General features: G+C 46.1%; 1 long non-coding RNA gene across 2 annotated transcripts in view; it reads right to left on the reverse strand.

Moving 5' to 3' along the window:
- Positions 1 to 631: 631 nt before the first annotated feature.
- LOC135245118 (uncharacterized) overlaps positions 632 to 15052 on the reverse strand; it is a 147303-nt gene continuing 132882 nt past the window's right edge. Inside the window, exon 5 of one of the 2 annotated variants that reach the window (XR_010327153.1) lies at positions 632 to 1168. This is a non-coding gene — a long non-coding RNA (uncharacterized LOC135245118). Of the gene's footprint in view, positions 1169 to 2309; positions 2618 to 15052 lie in introns of those variants that run through there. The other variant, XR_010327154.1, reaches the window with a different exon arrangement.

Genomic DNA, 15052 nt, shown 5'->3' on the forward strand with positions numbered 1-15052 from the left:
CATACTGCACTGTAGCAACTCACACAGGGGGAAAGCCATTCAAAGGTATGTTTATAATATGAGTACAACATAGCATATTACATGAAAAATAAGGCTTTTATTTTATACAGTATCTGTATACATATATTTCCATGGAAACATCTGTCAGATGTACAGACTGAAGTCGAACTACTTTGAATTTGTGTTTTTCTCACTGAGGAAACAAACATGTAGTATTGAGTGTGCTGTATATGCAGTATATCATCTCAACAAAAACACATTTTCAACAAACAAAAATGGCAAGTTACGCACACAAACAAAGCACTGTCTGTAAGTCATTAATTAAAACTGGCAAGATCAAGGCCTACCGTTAAAGGTATCGATATCAAACTGAGGTCACGAGAAACAATATCGGCTATTTTAGCTCAAACAAATTAAACAAGCACAATTCCAAAGCAATGTTTCCAAAATCATTTAATGCTACTTGGCCCATGTAAGACCTACTAACTGTTTTGGCGATGGTAGATAATCTATAGCCTTAGCTAGCATTCATTTAAAAAAGTGTTAGCAAGGTAGCTACAGTAGCCTTGTTAAAATGTATCTAACACTATAAACGCCACAGTGGTAAAATCAGCAATGTAAAATGAATCTGCCACCATGAAATCCATATGGCTCCTCCTTCATGACATTTCCTAACTATAAGTATTGAACATTCTGATCAAAACACAGATTTTGGTGCTTAATTTCGGTGCCATTTTCACTAACATAATACACTCGCTCTGTCGACTCAGGTTAGCAAGCTAGCTAACATTAAACACAAGGTATTAAAAATACCTAAAGCAAAACTGTCTATAGTGTGGCTGTATTGTTTCCCCAAAAGATTCAAACAATGGGACATGGCTTTGCAATAATAAAAAAAAAACACATTCTTCGATGTTGTTGTTTGTTCTTTATTTCAAAAAAGGAGGACTACTGGTTCAGGCACCATACCATTTCAGACGCACTATTTGCAAGACGCCGCCCGGTATGTGTGACTGACTGAAGGGCACTCACCCTGCTCCCTGCTGTTTGACATGTCCCCTGCAGCGAGCGCTGGAGACTGCAGCAGCGCTGATCTGGTCAGGAGGAGGAGGCCCAGGGCCAGGTGCTCAGGGCTGGGGCCGTACAAACAAATTAGCCCCAGTGCATCCTGCAGGGAGAGGGCAAAGACACTGCTGCAGACTGAGGCCTTACGCGCACACACACACACACGCACACACACACCTACACGCCCACTCGCAGGCACACGCACACACACACACACACCTACACGCCCACTCGCAGGCACACGCACACACACACACACACATACGCACACACACACACACACCTACACGCCCACTCGCAGGCACATGCACACACACACACACATACGCACACACACACACACCTACACGCCCACTCGCAGGCACACACACACCTACACACACTCACACACACAAACATGCATATCTGCACACACACACACACACACACCTACACGCCCACTCGCAGGCACACGCACACACACATGCATATCTGCACACACATACACATGTACGCATACACACACACATGCACAAACACACGCACACATATATACGTACACACACGCACGCACACACACGTACACACATGCTCCAAAGTTTTGGTATCAAGTGTAACATGACTATTTTTTCAGGATTGTTTTAGTTTTTATTAAATTTAGTTTTCATTTTATTTTAGTGTTGGCAGGCAGGTTGGGGGATGTCTGCCTTCCCATTTTGGTTTGTCGTCCCTTCATGTGAGTATTTATTCTTGCTCATTGATGATAATAAATACAATTAGATTTAATATGCCCACGCCTTTGACCACTTTCCGTGTCTGTTAGGTGGTATTTTATATGTTGTGGTTTTTGTAGAAACACCAGCTTAATTCAAGCTGAAGGTTTTTGGGGCCATGGCAACATGCATGTGAGACTGGGCCCTGCGCTGTCATCGAAGGCGTTATCACCAGGAATCCCAAAGACTGCCACAGCCCCGCTTCTCAAGTACAGCCATTGCTCATAAGACTGAGAACGGCAGGTTTGAGCACAGTGCTGAGCTGCTCCACGCTCTCCTCCTCCTTCAGAGCCGGTTAATAATAATGAGGTATACTATTCTGATGACGTTGGTTAACATTGTTTTGTTTTTATCTGGCTCTCTGCTGGGCTGGTAATCACAGGGGTCAGAGCATCCACAGTGACACCCACACATGGTGGAACCATGTCAGCTTGAACCATGCCCAATCCCCCCCTCCACTAACCCCCCACTCACATAACACTCCAAATCACATTATGTTATACATTTTGTTCATTTATTTTTTTCACAGCACAGACAGCAAATTCTTATTCAAAATAACAATCAAGCATATTTCATAAAAATAAATAAAAAGAAAAGGGGAGACTGGAACCCAGATTTACTAGCAAAAATGTTAGCAACAAAACTGCAGTTTGAGCTGATTTGAAGCCAGCGTGCGGCCTGTCCCAGAATGCCGAGCCATTGAGTCACCTGGCAGGGTCAGCGCGGTTAGTTCTGGAGTGTGACCGATGGTGTCGAAAGCCATCCCTCTGTCCACATCGCGGCTCTTCTGAGCTGGCCGACTGCGGGACATAAATATTGTTTTAATGTGGATCTTTGGTAACCCCTCATCTTCAAAGCTGGGCCGAGCTGACCAGCCAATGTTGGAATGTTTAATGGAAGCTTCACATCTCCCTGTCCAGCGTCCAAAGATGAATACTGGATAAATACAGGAATTCTGACTGTGGAAGGTTCCAAATCCTGGAATTTATTTTTTAAAAAAAGGAATCAAAACCTTATTTCAGCTTTCCTCCTCTTTTCTGGAAAACATCACACATTTTTCAACCAATTGGGATGATAGAGACCAAAAAAAAAAAAAAAAAACAGAAAAACTGCAGGAAACTCCAGTTAAGAGCGGGTTTGTCCTAAATCCTTAACATATGGCCGCTCAGTCCACTCCACAGAACTGGAGTCAGTCCGAATGCCCATGCTTTGGCTTCTCCTGTGTGTGCAGCATGTGTGTGTACATGTATGTGTGTTTAGTCTCTTTGGTTAAAAGCTTATAAATTGCTAAGTCGTAAAATGTCATTGTAAATCAGGGATGTAGTTTGGTGCATTTGGCAGTTGCCAAAATTCGTATTTAAAATGTAACCAATGACTGGAACTACTTTTGTAGTCCTCTGAGTTGGTGTTCCTTAGGTCAGCCACCACATAACATAGCTCTGTACCATAGATATCACATTCTCAGCCTGGAGGACAAAAACCGTGGGAGGAGAGGAAGAGGGGGTCTGAGGACTGAGCACCCCCACATCAGTGGAGTTATAAAGGCTTCTCGCCCCTTCATTGGTCACTGTGTCTTAAAGGCCTCAGCGAATTAGAGGCCTGTGATGCATAAAATAGAAGAAGAAAAAAACAGAACAATACAGAAAGGCCTTTGAACGGTGGGGCCATCCATGCTGACAGTGTCAGAACAAGCAGCACCTCCCTGAAATCCCCCCGAGATACAGACAAAATACAACTGTTTTGTGATCTCCTACACATGTAAGTGCGGATATACACACACACACGCGCACACACACGCATACACACACACGCACACACAGACACACACACACGCACGGGTGCAATTACTGTCATTTTAACTCTTTCTCACAGCTCATGCCCTGTATCTTTAGAGATGAAAACACTTGCTACCCTTTTTTATAAGTTAAGTGAAAGCAGTGCTGTGTATAGCCTGTGCATGTTGGTTGCTGAACTGCACTTCAGAGACGTGTGATTTCCAAACAGCGCTCAAAGGCAGCTCACAAAATCCACACGGCTCTCTCTCTAGTACCCATATGGCTGCTTAAAAGTGATGGCTGAAAACCTACATTACCTTTAAAGAAAAAAACAACACGAATGTTTCAGCGATGGTGAACGTACTGCGCACACAAATAAAAACTATGAACAGTTTAACTGCGCCTTCGGTTAACTCAAATGACATATTTCCATATGAAAACAGATGTGTTCTGAGCACCCCCTCCCCCCCCCCAATCCACCCCCCACCCTCAGACTAAAAACAAGCACAGGTGATATCTCTGCTGGTGAAATGTGTCATTTAAAAGCTTGCCTCTTCAATTCCCCAGCATTGGATGAGGCGTGAGCCCTGATGAACTTTGCGGTGGGAATTGCTGGCGGGGGCCCTATAGAGATGACCCGATGGGTAAAAAAAGTAATTACAGCAATCTGACCCTGAGCATACAATTTAGGAATATGCTTCAGGTCTCAATCGACATGACAAGGGTAGACAGAAGATGGCTGCCCAGGAGAGTGTGGAGTCTCTCTCTCTCTCTCTGCTCTCTCTCTCTCTCTCTCTCTCTGCATATGCACTTGCACCTTAGCCCCCCCCCACCCCCTCCACCAACACCACCCCTTTTCCTCCTCTGCGTCGCCTGTCCTTTCAGGGAGAAAAAACACACACACACTGGGTCCTCTCCGTGCGCTCCGGTGGAGAATGCTAGCCCAGCTTCGGAGCGGGCTTATTTTGATTTATTTATTTTTTCTCTCCCCCCACGCCCCCCCCCTTTATTTCTCCGGCGGACCCCTCTGTCTCCTCGCACTGGCCAGCTGCGGCGGGTCTGACGCCGGCGGTGAATATGCACGGCTCATTGTGTCGGCGCTTTGTCGTCCTCCGGGCCGATGTCGCCCGCTCTCAGCCGCAGACAATGCCGCCGCGGCCACGCCGGGCACGGCGGCCGTGTTCCGTTCGCCCGCGCGCATTATCTCCCCGTCCTGTCCTGTCGGCAGCAGCGGCCTCTCGCTGTCCCCGCTCTCAATAGAGTCTAAAGCCATTATTGGGGAAGGGGGGGGTGAGAAGGGCGGCGAGAGAAAAGAGGGGCTCGGACTGCTATACAGGCTACATCTGGCCTGGGCTGCATGCATACTAATAGCATCATTACGGCCGGGCTCGCGCGGCAGACCGTGTTTACTTTGCTACGGTCCCCGTCACCTCACCCCGGCTGGATTGTTAATGTTTTTCTTCCTTTAAATGTAAACAGCACGTCGGGCTAATTTTTCCGTATTTGCCCCCCCCCCCCCCCAAATTACGTGGCGGGGTTCAGGCGGCCCCGCGTCTGCTCTGTGTGTGGGCGGCGGTCCCGGCTGCCAGGGTTTTTCTTTTTTTTTTTTCATGCCATTGAACTTGACCCTGAGTGACCCCACTATAATGAGTGAATTGAAAACATCTCCCTTTGGAATGCAGCTCGTAGATATGGGCTGCACCCCGCCCCCCCTTGCTTTTGATGAATTAAAGGGCTAGTGTCCAGTTTCTGCTCACCTGAACAAACCTGTGACCATCCAGAGGGGCGGGGGGGTGTCAGGCAGTGAAAAACATTCCCGTTATGGAGCTAAGACTGGTGAAAAATGCATCTGTGCACTTCTGTACGTCTAAAGGTCACTGAATCACCTCTGTGAGGTGTTTGCATTCACTCCTTAAATACAGCAGCGGAATAATCTGTGATCAACACGATTACAATATCAGGATTAATGCTGTACGGAAACCAAATGAACTGTAATAACAATGGAGCATGCTGCTGGTAACGTGAGTCACATGTTCTTGGAGTCATTGTGTTTTCACACTATCTAGAGGCCCCAGTGGCATTTTTCATCAGTGTATTCCAAAGGCTGTGGTTCACATGCTGATTTCTAGTCAAAGCATTTCTAAAGAGAAGACCGGTCCCTCCTGCACCCCTCTCTCAGTGCCACCTTAATGAGGGTCTGTAGTCCGTATTGTCTGATTGTCACGTTTCCAGTTCCCGTGCATCGTGTCATCGCTCAAAATATTCTCAGGCGCATTTGTCAGAGGGACCTGTGTTATCACTCGCTTCAAAGCTATTTTAAACTTTGGTAAAAGTAACAATGCTAACACACGGACATCTGAACCACCGGTGCCGGCACAAGACATAATTACAGTGTAGGTCACATTTGTAACTCCAAAATAAACAAGAATTTTCGCAAAAAAAAACACCACAACATGACCAACATTTTGACCCATGCTGGGAACATGTCGAATTGCTAATTTAGGGTTCAGAATTTATTACTTTCAAACATTGGTTAAAAAACAAAGGCAACATTATAAAGGACATCAGACTCTGTCACTTCATAAAACAATGCTAGAAAGCAAACATTAGCCTAATGTAAATGCGCTGTGGTTAGAATATTATAATATGTTTGACACTGGTGAGTCATCCTCACCCACTCCCCTCATAATGCAGTCAGTTTATTGGAAAACAAAATGCTGAAGGTAAAACACCACTGTTCCTGTTCATCTGGAAATGCCATGAGGGGATTTTGGAAGCCTACGAGCTTGTCCGTGGTTTTAATATCACATTTAAAATAAAATAAATAATTGGGACAACACAAATAAGCAGTGTGGAACTGAGTGCCCCCAGTTCAGCAGTAGCCTGCACAGAGTAGGTGAAAATGTTGGGCGTACTGTACTGTGGGGAAGCATTCAATGAATCTTTTTAAAAGTTCTTTCTTAAATTTGCGCAAACCAAATTCATTCGTTTACACAAACTTACGTTATATTTACGTATAATCTGTATTGCTGATGATACATTAATGACCAAATCATACAAGGTCACAGAGTCCACCTCATTCCTATGAAAAGAGAAATGAAGTACAGTGAGACATTTTTCAGTCACAGGAGCACATTAGGGGATTGACAGTAGTGTTGGGGTTGGGGAGGGAAAATTCCTTTGGAAAAAGACAATAAGTACAGTAAGACATTTTTCAGTCCGTTAAAGGAACGCGTTAGGTGATTGACAGCAGCGTTGGGGTCGGGGGCTGTGGGGGGGGCGGGGGGGGGACACGAGCGTGTGGCCGAGAGCGTGATGTGTCCCCGGGCTGCTCTTCCTCCGGCGCTTGATCTTAATCATGATGTATCGTCCGTCACCGCCGTCGCGATCCATCACTTAGCGGGCGCCCGCTACGTACAGTAATTGGAGGCGTGGCTTATTGCCACGGCGCCCCGGAGCTCATGAATAGTAAGCGGGTCCTGGGGAGCCCGGTCCAGAGCGGGGCCGCTGAGCCCCCCTGTCCCGCGGTGGAGTCACCTCGCCTCCGGGCCCGGGGCCCCATGTTTATGCATGATCCCCCCCCACCCCCCTGTTTCATATGCATCGGGCCCCGTCGTTTCTCCTGTTGTCCCGGGAACCGACGATGACACGCGGAGCGTTAGCGGTGAGGACCCAACACAGAGGCTGCGGCGCTGTCTCCCCATTACAGCGCTGTCAAAACACCCAGAATCCCCCTGTGCGCCCGCACCGCCAGGCCCGTCCGCACGGCTCTGGGGAGGAGAAGCGCCAGGGGGGAAAACACCGGCAAAACCGCACAGAACGGTCAAGTGTCCTCATCTGGAAACCCTGGGCTGGTTAATATGAGTCTCATTTAAATCTTATGATTGGAAACTGTGATAAACCATAGATTTAAAAAAGAATAATAAAGTGAGGTGTTTTTTTTTTTTTTTTTTTTTTTTGCTGGAGTATTCATATTTATTTATTGATTATTTATTTATTTTTCAAAGATCTGATGGGTGAATAAAATGAATAAGGTGTGCTTATTATGGGCTAGTGAAAACTACAATACTTTATGAATAATTAATAATAAAAGAATGTGCATTTCCATATCAAAATAAAATAACAAATTCACTTTATGAACGAATTCTCTTTTTTCCCACTTAATTTCCCACAGCTTTTGATCCATATCATAAAAAAGGATATTCTTGACATACATCATGTCTGTGATTCTATCAAAATGTTAATTATATTTAACAAGTTTCTCTGATGACAATGATTGTGTACTATAGCTCTGATATCAAAATGAGCAAATACTTCAGTGATTTTTTACTTCTTGTGCCCTAATACATATGGTCCTGTACTTAGAGTGACCATATACTGAAAAAATAAACAAATCATGTGAGAACCATGCTTCATTTCATCTGAATATTTATGCTAAATGCCATCTTTTCCTCAGATTACAGGAGATATTTACACTATTGATGTTATTTAGCTTTTAAATCAGAAATATGCAGGACCTCAAATTGATTACATCTGTCTTCCATTACCCCATTATCCACCTAAATTTAGACAGGTGGGAATGTGATCGCTTCCAGGATGTTAAAGCATGTGGCAGCTCTCTCTCTCTATCTCTCTCTCTCTCTCTCTCTCTCTCTCTCTCTCTTTGACTCAGAGCATTTCATTTCAATCCCTTTCCCCTGACCTCTCTCCTGTCCTCTCTCTCTGTTCCCTTCTCCCGCTCCCTCCTGTCTTCCCCTCTTTTCCTTCTCCCTCTTTTTTCCTCTTGTCCTTCCCTCCCTTCCCCGATTGGCTTTGTCCTCAAGCATTCCTTCACAACCCTCCCACTGTTTAAGACCCCCCCCCCCCCCCCCCAGCGCCAGTTGGCCGCCTGCCCATCCACACATTTGCGTCTGCTTTCAGAGTGTTTTCAGAGGCCCATTAAAGACAGCTTTGGCAGGGCCAGACACAGCCAGCTCGCCCCTAAGACCCGCAGAGAGGGAGGGAGGTTACGGAATTCCCCCGCCGCCGCCCGACGCACAAAGGACCGGGAGTCACCCTGCCCTCGCAGCGCCCCGCCCGCAGCACCCCGCCCGCGGCACCCCACCCGCGGGCGCTCAGGACCCATAAACGCCGGGCGCCATATTGCGTTTCCCCCGGAAGGCGCGAGTGCGGGGCTCGTGCGGTTATCAGAACCCCTCCTCTTCCCCCCCCCCCCGCGACGGGCTGGGCTCCACGCCCCGTAGTGCCTCAGCGGGCGGAGTTAGGGTTGGGGTGACGGCCGGGGGGTGAGGGGGGGACGGCGGCTTTCCGGTCGGGTGTGCAACGACTGTGCCTTCTGCTGGCCGGTGAGCAGAAGTGCCGCTCCCCGTTGGAGAGGTGTGGGGGGGGCAGCGCCGGTGTGACCGCACACCGGGACCCCTGGCCCCCACCGCAGAAGAAGCACAGGGGCGGGCGTGCGGCTGCAGAAGGAGGGGGGAGGCGTGGTTAGCTTCACGGAGCACGAGGCTAACACACGCCAGCTCAGACAGTGCGGAGCAGAATGGGCAGAGAGCCACTGATGACTAACCGTCCTGGGTTTAACGATCGGGGAGCGGGACGGGCCAGGATAAGCAGGGACTGCTGCTCCTCTGATCTCCGGCCAGCTGCAGTGACTCAAACCCGTCCCTCTCTGCACGTCTCCAGGAGCGCGAATGCACGGAGCTTTCACTGAAGGACGCGCAGCCGTGCTGCCCCGGGTACAGCACACTGTCAGGCATACTGCGCACTCCTGAGGCGCTATTAAACAGCTAATGCACACACTTAAGTGTGTGCCTATAACACGCCTGTGTGTGTGCGTGTGTGTGTGTGTGTGTCACAGCTTAAAAGCACTGGCTGTGTTTAAAAATGGAATTCACTGGCTAACTAATGATAATTCAAGACTATTTAACTATACTATTTAATCATTTAAAAAAGAAAACAGAATTTCATTTTTTCATATATAAATGGATGATATTTTATTATCTCAAAACTGCCCCCAGATGTTGCTGCGTTCACTCTTCAATGGCTCTTCACTCTTCCAAAAAAAAACAAAAAAAAAAAAACAAAACACATAAATAAATCGACAGAAACTCCAGAAAGACACGTTTCTCAGTGGGAACATGTGAACTGAACGATATTTTAAAGCCTGCAAATCGAGGACAACGGCATAAAAAAGTGACGGCGTCCGTGAGAGGGCTGGCGGCGGGTATATATAGAGCAGGACCGCTGTGACAATAGCCCCCTGATTACACCACATTACAGATCCTGGTAATTGTGGCCTCCGCGCACACCTGCAGAACCAGGGCCCCCGGCTCGCAGGCGATAACAGCGAGCGACCGCAAGGAGCGGGAAGAGAGGGAGCGGAGGTCAAACAGAGAGAGAGAGAGAGAGAGGAGTCCAGGTGGGGGGTGTGGGGGGTGCTGATTGCAGGGAGATACGGTCCGCATTGAGAAAGGTGGCGTTGCCTTTTGACATCTGACCGAGACGAGCCGGATCGCGCGGCCTCATCCCCCCCCCACCCCCCATCCCCCACCCCCCCCACCTGTGACGGCCCCCAGCGCCATCAAAGCACATTAAAGATATTAGGCGCTCGCTCTCTTATGAGCCAGAGAGAAAGCAGTGGGGCCTCTGGCTTCTCAAGCTGTGAGCGGAATAGCTTTGCAATTTGCCGGCAAAAAAACAGCATTTTGATCTTAATGAATATAAAATGGCTGCCATTAAAAGTAAAACAGATTATTTTAGGCTTTTCGGGGTCCGTGGCACTCTGTCAGTCTTGGAGGGCCGCTATGATCTTTCATTAAAACCTCGCAGCGGGGTCTCCCCACCGCAAGCCAACTCGCCACTCGCCATCAAAAAAAAAAAAAGATTGGCCACATTTAAAAGTAATTTCCATAAATCTACAGATTCTGAAATTTGCTAATGAAAGCCATGAGAGAGCGCGGGGCGTGCTTCGCCGAACGCCGCCGCTCATATCCGAGGTCTCGTTGGACGGAATTGAAACCAGCCCGACGCCCGTCACCCCCATGGCAGGCTGCCCAATGAGCTCATGGCTAATCTGCGTTTGTTAATGACTAGCATGTGCTAATTATTGTCACTGGGCGCCGTCGCCTCCCAACGCCAAAACGACGTGTCTACCTACTGAATCAAAGGGCTCACTGGACGACACTTCTAATCGCATTAAACTTTGCCTGCCAATTTGTTAAAGCACTGGCGGAGGAGAGCGAGAGACAGAGCGAGCGAGAGAGAGAGAACAAGAGAGAGTGAGGGAGAGAGAGAAAGAGAGAACAAGAGAGAGAGAGAGAGAAAGATAATGTTTTAATATCATTATTTTACATATTATTTATATGTGCGCTTTGGCAGTAATTATATTTCTAATTACATTTGCATTTGCCAATAAAGCAACTTGAATTTTAAAATTTTATTTTCCCACATCCCTGCAATTTGAATTTGAGAGAGAGAGAGAGAGACAGCAGCTAGCTCCACAAACTTTAAGAATTTGGGCATTATGTTTGACTGGTCTGGTTGTTTTTATTCCTCAATGTTATCTTGACCTGAGGCCAAAAAGCGTGATCCATTCCTTTACAAAACGATGAAATGAGATTCAACTGTGTACCTCTTCTTTTCTCTTAGCTGCTGGTGAAAACACAGTGGCCACATTTACACATGAACACAGTATTTCCAAAAATAAAAAAGACATATTAATACTGATAATGGTATAAGAATGGTGAATACTGAGCCTGGTAACTGCCAGCTCACTAATACACATCCATTCATAGACTTGCACAGTCTGACATGACACTGTCTTTGACAACAGGTGATGTCTATAGAGAGAGATTAGCCTCAGTATTATTGACAAATGCATGCATCCATAAATGTGTTCTACAAATATCTCTCAACTTGTGCCTTGCAATTTGTCATTTAAATGATTTTTTTTTTTTATTACAAATGCATACAGTACATACTGTATCTGTGAATACGTATTTTCCCTTTTGCAAAAATAGCTCATACTTCGTATATGAAAACCAAAAATATGTTTCCAATTTCCATGTGTATTGTTTTGCAATAAGACATTCTCCGGTGTAAAATTGGCGTGTAAAGTTTTGAATCTGTATTTGCAGATCAAGTGACACGCGTGCATTCAGTGACGTAAGTTTCATTTTTTGATTTTGAGACTTACCACTCGCTGTTCCTGTGCCATGATCCACACACAAACAAGTTACTGATCCACATGCAAACATCTGGCTGTTTTCTGCTTCTGTGGTGGTGGCGGCACTTTACTGGGGGGTGGGGGGGTTGCGATCACAGAGGGGGCATTGGGGGTGAAGTTGCAGACCTGGATGACAGAGATCACGAACCATGGCGATGGAGCTTGCAATCACAAAAGGCACCTATGATTTTGGCCTATGATATCTGGTCTACACTAAAATATTTTCCAGCATAGCTGATTGATTTCCAGGACATTTAGGCAATTTTCTCATTTCTCATGACTGGAACACTACATCGAAAAAAAAAACAAAACAAAAAAAAACAGGCTTTCCAGGATGCGTAGGAAGCCTGCAAAGGATAAGGCTGGGGTAATTTAATATTTTTCTTAAGATGAATATATATTTTGAAGACCAAGATCTAGCCTAAAATCAATAAATCTAAATTTTTGTGTGGATGAGTAGCTATTTGTATGTGGACCATGGTGCAGGAACAGCAAGAGGAAAGTTAAAATATTAAAATATATATATATATATATATATAAAGGAAACTCACAAACCTATGTCATAAGATGTACACGTGACATTTGATCTGCAAATGCAGATTCAACACTTCAAGTCAATTTTATTTTTGAAAATAGTTTATTGCAAAAAATATACACAGAAATTGAAAACATTATTGGTTTTCATGTACAAAGTTAGGGAAAATATGTATTCACAAATATGTATGTATTTGTACTAATCCCTGCACATTCATTTAAACGACAATTAACATCACAACACAAGTTATCACAAGAGATATTTGTTCGTAGATAGTAAAACATATTTGTGACTTCTCGCATATGTATAGACCATGATACACAAATTTGTCAATAATATTGAGACGATTCTCTCTACATAGATGTCCACCTTGTGGCAGACATACTAATTCAGGTGAACACATCATTAAGTGACAAACTAGCAAATGAGGATCACACCCACAGAGGTTTTTATGTGTGTATATGTACTTACAGCACGTACAGTACAAAAGCACACAGGCACATGCTTACAGATCAGCACACACACACACACACACACACACCAGCACGCCTCGCAGGAGAACAGAGCCGCCGCTGTAACACACAGCATTATCGTGCGGACGGGCGTGACTCAGCCTGCACTTTGCCTGGCCCGTATCCTCTCCCAGCCAGCAGTGTGACCGCCCCACGTCTCTGAGCTCCAGGACTTCAGCCACGGGCTCCCATCCAACCCTCAACCCCCTCTCCCACACACGCACAAACACACACACACACACACACGCTCTCTCTCACACACACACACACACACACACACACACATGCTCTCTCTCACACACACACACACAAACACACACACACGCACAAACACACACACACACACACACTCTCTCTCTCACACACACACACACACACACCACCACACAACAACACACACACACACGCTCTCTCTCACACACACACACACACACACAGCCCTGTCATCCGCGCAGCGTTCGCTGATCCACTGCCACACTGAGACAGGACGGATCAGGAGATTAGGAGCGGGGGCTGGGCAAACACTCCCATACTGCCACTGCACACATCGCCTCCTTCGTCTGCTGAAGACACGTTCGTTCTGCCTCTGCCCGTTACTGACGACCGTTTCGCCACTTTGTACTTTATTTTATTATATTATATTTTTTTATCATTGGAATTTCGAGGAATTTCAAGGTGTTAAACCAGAAGAAGTAATTCAGTGCCTGCAGACACCTGCGCATATTGTCAATAAGCCCCACATCGCTGGATGATCACGTTATTGATGAAGCTACGGAAAACACGGTAGAAATAACTAGCTCAGGTAAGGAACAAACTCGGGTTATTGAACTCCACACTCTCCCCTAAGATTTGTGGGGTGCGTTCCCCCCCCCCCATTACGTTCAATACTAAACGCTAGCAGCGCTCAAAGCCCCAGATATACAGAATATTTTCATCTTTTTCTTCTTCTTAAATAAGATGAACACTGATCAAAGGGAGACGGTCTGCCGTACACACGGAACTCTGCTCTGCTTTTGGGCTTTTATTGAGTTCCTTTCATGAGCAAAGATCCCTCCAAACCGGCCTTTTTTCTATCGGCTCAAGCCACAGCGAGCCAACACAAAAACTACTTATATCTTATAAATAATAGAGAGAAAAGCGCGCGTCTCAAACAAAAGATTTCATGCTAATGCGCTGTGTCTTTTTTGCTTAAGGAATCCCATGTTCCTCCGTGTGCCTGCGCACCGGTAGCATAGCTGCGCGTGCTTGGCGGATGTTCTCCCAGTGGAATGGTCTGGGGGGGCTCAGGAGAGTAACCAACCTTCTGGCTTAGAGAGAAGCTGACCAGCAAAAATCTTCCAGCGTTTTATGAAGGTTAGAACGCCACTGTCACAGTCATTTCTTTAAAAACGAAAACGACGTTGTTAGCGAGAACGGTAAGCAAAACTGTCACCTAAATCGGCCACTACAGCAAAACAGACACAGCAGAGAGCGTTCCCGTGTTAACAACCCGTTTTTTTTTTAAAACAAAAAACAACCGAGGTGATTCTAAGCTGGGGAAAATGCGGTCTTTTCTGAAATCTCTTGGCGCTTGGCGTTGTGCCGCTGATGTTTTCGGGCAGTCGGCGGACCCGGGCAGCGTGCGCTCTGCCCGTGCGGTGGCGGCAGTAATTCTGTGTTTATCAACTCTTTATTATGAGCGAATCATCATTTACAATGGTACCATCTGGTCATTACCTTCCCTGTGTATGGGGCAAATTGCTTTCACAGGGAGTTAACCAGGAGTGGGAAATTGTCGGCAATAGAAAATCAAGAAACCTGCTCCAGCCTATTTGTGAAGGCTGTTACGCGCACACGAGACTCCGAAAACATTTACTTTTAAGGGGAACAAATAATTAACAAGCTTTGAGTCTGTGAAGAGAAAAGACAGAATTGGCAAATTAAGAAGGGGACTCTGTGGAAATCGAATAAATTCAGACGGCTTTATGGGTACCTGCGGCTATGTAACAAAAACAAATATCACATATGACCACATGACACTAATTTATCTGCTCTCCCCCTAAATTAACAGTCCAGGGCTCGGCAATGGGGGAAACAGTGGGAAGTAGCAAATGGGAGAATTCCTATCTCCATTCTCACGTTTAATCCATTAACTTCTTTAACCACTGCGATAAAGGAAAACACTTCAAATGGTGAAACAACAGATTAGA

This window comes from Anguilla rostrata, chromosome 18 (genome assembly GCF_018555375.3).
Source record: "Anguilla rostrata isolate EN2019 chromosome 18, ASM1855537v3, whole genome shotgun sequence".
NCBI lineage: Eukaryota > Metazoa > Chordata > Actinopteri > Anguilliformes > Anguillidae > Anguilla > Anguilla rostrata.